The sequence below is a fragment of the Phoca vitulina genome, unplaced genomic scaffold, assembly GCF_004348235.1.
Source record: "Phoca vitulina isolate PV1807 unplaced genomic scaffold, GSC_HSeal_1.0 scaffold1405, whole genome shotgun sequence".
NCBI classification, from domain to species: Eukaryota; Metazoa; Chordata; class Mammalia; order Carnivora; family Phocidae; genus Phoca; species Phoca vitulina.
The window spans coordinates 1-6,738 of record NW_022591092.1 but is presented as its reverse complement, the minus strand read 5'-3'; the positions used below and the strand labels follow the sequence as shown (position 1 = coordinate 6,738).

At 46.8% G+C, this 6,738-nt stretch overlaps 1 non-coding gene across 1 annotated transcript; it reads right to left on the bottom strand.

Annotated features, from left to right (window-relative positions):
* Positions 1-967: 967 nt before the first annotated feature.
* On the bottom strand, positions 968-1,039 carry TRNAQ-UUG. Its single transcript has one exon. It is a non-coding gene; the product is annotated as a tRNA-Gln (tRNA).
* Between the last annotated feature and the right edge of the window lie 5,699 nt (positions 1,040-6,738).

Sequence of the window (6,738 nt, the reverse complement as noted above, 5' to 3'; positions counted from 1 at the left end):
ATCCCCCCACCCCTCCTGCCTGTAGCTACCGAGTGGCCTCATTAAGACAAGTCATGGTTGCGGCCTCCGACTCTTGGTTTCGGACCAGATCATGATCTCCCTACCCGGGGACTGAGGCCCTGGTCTGGGCTCCGGGCTCACCAGGGAGTCTGCTTCCCCCCTGCCCCTCCACTGTGCCCCTCCCTCCCCGCTTGCCCACTCTCTTTCTTAAATAAATACATAAATAAATCTTAAAAAAAAAAAAGTCATGGTTGAAATTCACCTCCAAGGAGACTGGTGCTCCAGTCTTGGGCAAAGCCTGTTCTTAGCGCAGGTGTAGACGTGGGGTCCGCGAAGGAAAAGGAGTCCGAAGAAATCTGGGGAAGCAGAGCGGAACGTTTTGGAACCAAGCGTGGACAGGAGCTCCTCTGGGTTCTGGGATGATGAAACCGGAGTCGGCGAAGGGCTCTGCCCTGGGCAAGTGTTGACGAGCTCCTGCCCCGAGCCAGGGGCTGTGGGACGGAGAACGGACAGGTGACAGGCCCCAGGACCGATCCCCCCAGCCGGAGCGCGCTGTCTTGCGCAGCAGGGAGGGCCTATTAAACAAGCGGTTGCGCACGTATGAGAGCCGCTCCTCGGCCCGGGTTCCCGTCCCGTTCCGGCCTTACAGTAGCACCGTGGCCCTCCTTCCAAGGCCCAAGTCCTCGGTTGTGCGCACAGATTCCGCTCTGGGAGGCAAGCAGGGCCGACGGGGGAGCCCCCGCCCCGCCCCCGGGCCCCCGGGCCCCCGCCCCGCTAACTGGTCCGGCCGCCGCTTCTCCCTGCGCCGCTCTCTGCCCCGGTCTCGCTGCCCCACGTGGGCTCAGACTCCCTAATACTCGGGCTCGTCCTGGCTGCCGTATTGGCTGGATTACAGGCGGAAATGTTAGTTTTAAGAGAGGAGATAGCAGGAGGAAAAATGAAAGAAATCTGCAAAGAAGATTCGCGAAGGTCCCACCGAGATTTGAACTCGGATCGCTGGATTCAAAGTCCAGAGTGCTAACCATTACACCATGGGGCCGGCGGGGGCCGCTGCCGCGCAGGTAACTCTTGTGATGAATGTGCAGCACGGAGGCCGGACTCCCAGTCGCCAATATTAAGATTGCTTCCCCCCCCCTTTCCGATCACACTGCCCCGCGCCTTGCGGGGGTGTCTTGAAAACGTGAGTGTGGCGGTGGTCTCCATGCGTGGGGCCCAAATGGCTCGTACGGGTCAGGACCAGAGAGGCTGGAAGTCCTGAGGGTCGCCGCACAGGCCCAGACACAGAACCATCCTTAGGATCGCACAGCTTTTGCAAACGGACCTGTGGGTTTCATCTGGTTTTCAGGGCCTTTTCTAACAGCGACATTCCTGCTCCCGCCTTTGTCCCCTTCCATCCACCCCGAATTATCACACATAAAACTAGGGCAGGGTAGGGCCTTGTTAGGACTTTGACTTTTATTCTGAGGGGGGAGGTGACAGCTTCTGGCTGCGTGTCCTGGCAGATTCACCTTCGGACTGTAGGAGTCTGACCGCCGTGAGGCCACCATCCTGGGAAGAAGCCCGCCCGCACGGTAGCTCCGGCTGGCAGTCCCGGGGGACGCGCGGTGGCAACGGACAGACCCGTGGGTGCAGAAGCCTGCAGAGGATTCCAGCCCTCAGCGCCTCTACCACGAACCACCCACCTCAGGAAAACTCCCGTCGGAGGCTCCGGACATCCCCGAGCGCGTCCTGACCAGAGTCCGGGAATATAGCAAAAGGTTGGCTTTATGACACCAAATTTTGGGCTGGCTTACTATGCAGTAACAGTAACAAAAACAAAAACAACCAAAACCCCAAAAACCCCACAAAACCCTCTAGAAACGGCAGTTGTCCCTATCTACTCCCTCAGTACTGCCCAGGAGGACTGTCCTCAATTTTTTTTTGTCACCGTAAGTAATATGTTAATGAACATCAGTGTTCATGTCTTCTTATGGGCCTGTTTAAGATCTTGTTATATACTTCCAAAAATGATGATTGTTTACAGAATTGTTAGCCTTGGGATCTGCAAAAGTCGGATGAAATGGGAAGAGTTAAAAATATGAAGTAGATGACTAAGGATAAGGAAATCCCCAAAGACATCCTCTAAGCACCACGTATTGTTATTCTATTAAGCAGTAAAAAGCCATCCGTTGGGACATCAGTCCCTCAGTGTCATTCCGGACTGTCTTGGTGCTGGGGGTATGTATGGCTGGGAACAAGATTCCTCTTAGAATTCACCTCTTTAGGGAGAGTTTCACAAGAATGTTATTCGCTTTCCTAGATCTAGATCCTAGCGGAGGTGGGGCCGTCTTCTCTTATTTTGCAGAGCTTATCTTCAACTATGTAAAAACCTTCAGGGTTTTGAGGCTCAATGCAGGAATTAAGTTGGACTCAGAGAAAGAGGCAGACATGTGAAGCTCAAAACTTCTCACCCCATTACTCCCTTTTCTACAACCACACCAGCCTCTCTTGCTGTTTCCAGAACATGCTAAGCAGGGAGCTGACTGGGGTACTTTGCCCTTGTTCTTCCCCCTAGAGTAGCTTCCCCCCATGGTGACTCCTTCAGCACTCCATGCCAGTGAATCCCCAACGAGGCCCCGTCTGCATACCCTCCTTCCAGCTGTGACTCCCAGCTCCCTATCCACTTCCTTGCTTTATTTTATACAAACTACTTCATCAAGGAGCTGACATATTATAGATTTTATTAATTTATTTCCTATTGTCTGGCTCCCTCTTCCCCTCGATGTGCCACAAGAACAGGAACTCTCACAGGCTTTTTTCACTGTGTCTCCTCAATGCTAGACTAGCACCTGCCGTATAATAGATGGTCCTATTTTATGATTAAATACATTAATTTTTTGTACACACAGAGGTAAAGTTACTGGCTCTCCAATGATTTGCCTGACTTATAACTGGAATTTGCAACAATGTGCATATTCTTCTTCTTCCCTTAATGCGTGATGCTTAATTATGTTCCTGTTACACACATAGTCCCAAGCTCTGTGTATTCAGACCTTTATGACAGTTTCTATCTTGTCAACATGTTCTATGTTCTGAGACAGACTGAAGAGTAAGTTCATAGAGAAAAATGAGAGGTTAAAGGAAACCATTTTAGAAAAAAAGCTTGCATGAAAGAAGATGGGGAATGTTTTTATACTAAACAGAAAAAGAAAAACCAAAGAAGTCCCTTCTGACTGACAATAAGCCAATAAGTACATACGAAAGGACCTCCTGGATGGTAGAAGACAAAGCCCAAAGGATGCCAATTCTCTTGTAAGAAAGAAAATCCTCTTCAACCTCGTTTCTATTTCTTCATGTAAAATATAAATTCAAGGCCGCTCTGTGGGGCCCTGTCTGCGTACCATGTTGCCTGGCCAATATGGAGTTCTGGGTCAGTGTTCAAAGCTGCCACCCCATTATTTTCAGTTAATAAAAACCCCGGAGTGTCACTTGATTTGTAAGGAGTCTCCTGGGACTTTCAAACGCTAGACATTGTTGCACAGATCTTAGTCCTGGATCGGAGCAGTGTGCCATTCTGGTCTCCTGGCTTATTTGATCATATGCTACAAAGGTAACAATGTTGCATATGAAGTCTTTCCTTTCAACTGGTAATAAATACTTGTAAGATTCCTCTACTAGTTCCAAAATAGACCAGTGCTGCTTTCTTTTTCTCCTTCATGCTCATGGAGCAAAGAAATCCTATGAATGCTGGATTGATTTAATAAATAATTTGAGAGTCTGCTTCACTTAAATAACCATACACTCTCATATTGGCATCTAGAATTTGGCATATTTCAGAATCTTACTTGATAAGCTCTTCACAATCCCTACCTAGTTGTTTTATCCTGAGGTCCTGTCATCATTTTAAGGAGCCTGCGCCTAGTACAGAATGAAGCCCTGGGTTTAACATTCCATCAGACTCATTGCTCAGTCCCTTGGGCTGCTCTCTTCTGCCTACCCTTGTAGACTCTAGCCCCACCAACTACTAGGGATTCTTGGAATGTGATACCCATTTTCTTACTTCATCTGCCTAGAAGAGTTGTGTATCACCCCCACCCCTACTGGGAACATTATCTATCCTGTGCTCCTGAGGCTTTCCACACACGTCTTTACTGACGCATTTATTTATTAATAGTATTTTATCAATATTTGAGCAGGGGGATTCCCAGATTCATTCATTCATTCATTCATTCAGTGGCAATGCATCCATGATTTAAAATTCAAAGAACATAAAAGGGTTACAATTGAAAAGATCCTCCCTTCATCCATGGCAGCTTACCTAGTATCCCTCTAGAGATATTTTACAATCGTATAAACATACATGTAGAAAGTTCTACTGCACACTACCCTGTACTTTTTGCACTTGCCAATAGATCTTGGAAATCATCACATATCAATACCTGGAAAAGGCTGATAATATACAGTGGTTACAAATATGGCGTCTGAAGCTAGATTTTTAAAAAAATTATGTTTTCACTACTCATTAGCTGTGCAACCTCAGGCAATTTACTCAACCTCTCTGAATCCCCATTTTATAATCTATAAAACAGGCATAGTAATAATTTAACTCATAAGGTTGTTATAAAGATTAAATAATTGGATGTATGTAAGGAATCTTTTAGGACAGTATCTGGCAATAAATTTAGGACATTATCTGGTAAGCAATAATTACTAGGTACTGTTATTATGAAGAAAAGCATTCTCAATTGTTTTTACCATCAGATAGAATAATGCACTGTAATTCATTCCCTTGTTTTTGATCACTCAGATTGCTCCTAGTCATTTGTACTACAAACTGGGCTGTTGCAAAACCCTGTAATATGCCACTTTGTACATTTTCAAGAATGGTGCAATTCCAGAGGTGGTGTTTGTGGGTGTAAAAATATATGCATTGTTTTGAGAGATATTGCCAAATTTTCCTCCATGAAAGTTTTACCTATTTTCAGGGCCACCAGTGATGAATGAGAATTAAGATCACGGAGTCTTGTTCAGGAATTTCCATTCCTAACCCAACATACAATGAGCAGCCTATAGTGAACAGTAAATGCAAATAAAATGTTAGTTAATTGGATGGAAGAATGGTTTAGGAAATACAGTTGGGTTTGGGGGGGCAGCAAGAAAAGCATTTTAAAATCCACTTTGGCATCTTCTTTGCTAGTAAAGTCAATGAAGATTATTGGAAGGCAAGGTAGAAATAGTTAACTTTGATCACTTTGAGTTGGTCTACTATTACAGAGATTCATTTTAGAACCTGGAAAGAGTAATAAATATTACTGCAGTTTTGTTAATACCTTATTGCAACAGGGTGGCAGAAGATCATAAATAGAATTTTGGGCAGACTGTAACTGACTTACTGGCTTTCCTGTAGCAAAATGCTTTCCTATTTAATAATGTGTTTTCACATTTATTATGTCATGTGATTCTGATACATATGAAAAGATAGAAGGGCAAAAACACGAACATTGAGACAATAAAAGCTGCAAGCTCCCTTTACATTTATCAAAATAATCTTCAAGTTATTCCCATTTTAGAGAAAATATAGAGATCCATGCCTTATGTAATTTGCTGCAAGACACAGAGCCAAGAAGTGGCCTTGTTGTGCTAAGAACTTAGCCCTGCTCTGGGAACATAGTTAATGCCCAATAAATTTGAATAAATGAGTAGTTACCATGAAAGAATGACTGGTAGAAGCAAAGGCCTGTTTTCAGTCTTCATTTGCACTTGCCATTCTCACAAATGTGGGGATTATGAAACAGGCAGATCCTACTACAAGCACGGACTCAAAATTTGGAAGCTTAAATTCTATGCACTCCATTTTTTGCTGTGTGAACTTGGGAAAGTTACTTGTTTTGCCTTATTTGAGAGACAGACATGACTGTACCTACTTCATAGAGCTCTTCTAAGTTCGCACACCCCGGGCCCTGGAACAAGCCATACCGGACCCCGCGCGTTTGCTAGCAGGATGTGCATCCCACAGCTCGGCACTCAGCGGTTCAGCACACCCATGCTCAGCAAGCGGCGGAGCTGAAGCCGGAAGCCCATCTTTCCATCCCTATTCCAAGGAGCTGAAGAACTTCACGGTACCTTGTGCTCGCGTTTGCAGCTTGGCAAGTAGCTAGCGGAGACCCGCATTCGCTAACTTCTTTTTCTTGCCTCAAATATTCACACCTGAGTCCACAGCAGCCGTTTTCCCCTGCGAAGGCACCGCAAACACTGCCTCACCTTCACCCAAGACGGCCTCAGAGACTCAGAGGCTTCGGGACCTCCCTCCCTCCATTTTTGGAACCAGGAAGGAGGCAGAACCAGCACGGTGAGGCTTTCCCGCCCGCGCAGCTCTAATTTTCGGTTTATCTGAAGGGTTCTAGACGTGTCCCCGCCCCTTCCCTCGGGGGTGCGCCGACTTTTACTTCTGGCCTTAGGATTCCCGTCTATAATGTCATCAGGTCCAGCTGTGGCAAAGGTAGGAGGGACTGGGACTGGGAGGTGCCAAGCGCCACCGTAACGTGCCGCGCTCCGACCTGCGGGCACCGCCAAGCCCCTCCTCCGGCCCCACTTACCGGAGACCCGCTCGAGGTGTCCCTGGAGATCGTGATTCGGGACGCCGACACTTACACGGAATACCAGGCGTTTTTCGATACGTAAAGCGCAACGGCTCCTTCCTGGTAAAACTTAAGTGGCTCTGAAAAGAGCCTTTGGGTTGCGGTCAGGTGCAGGCGGGCT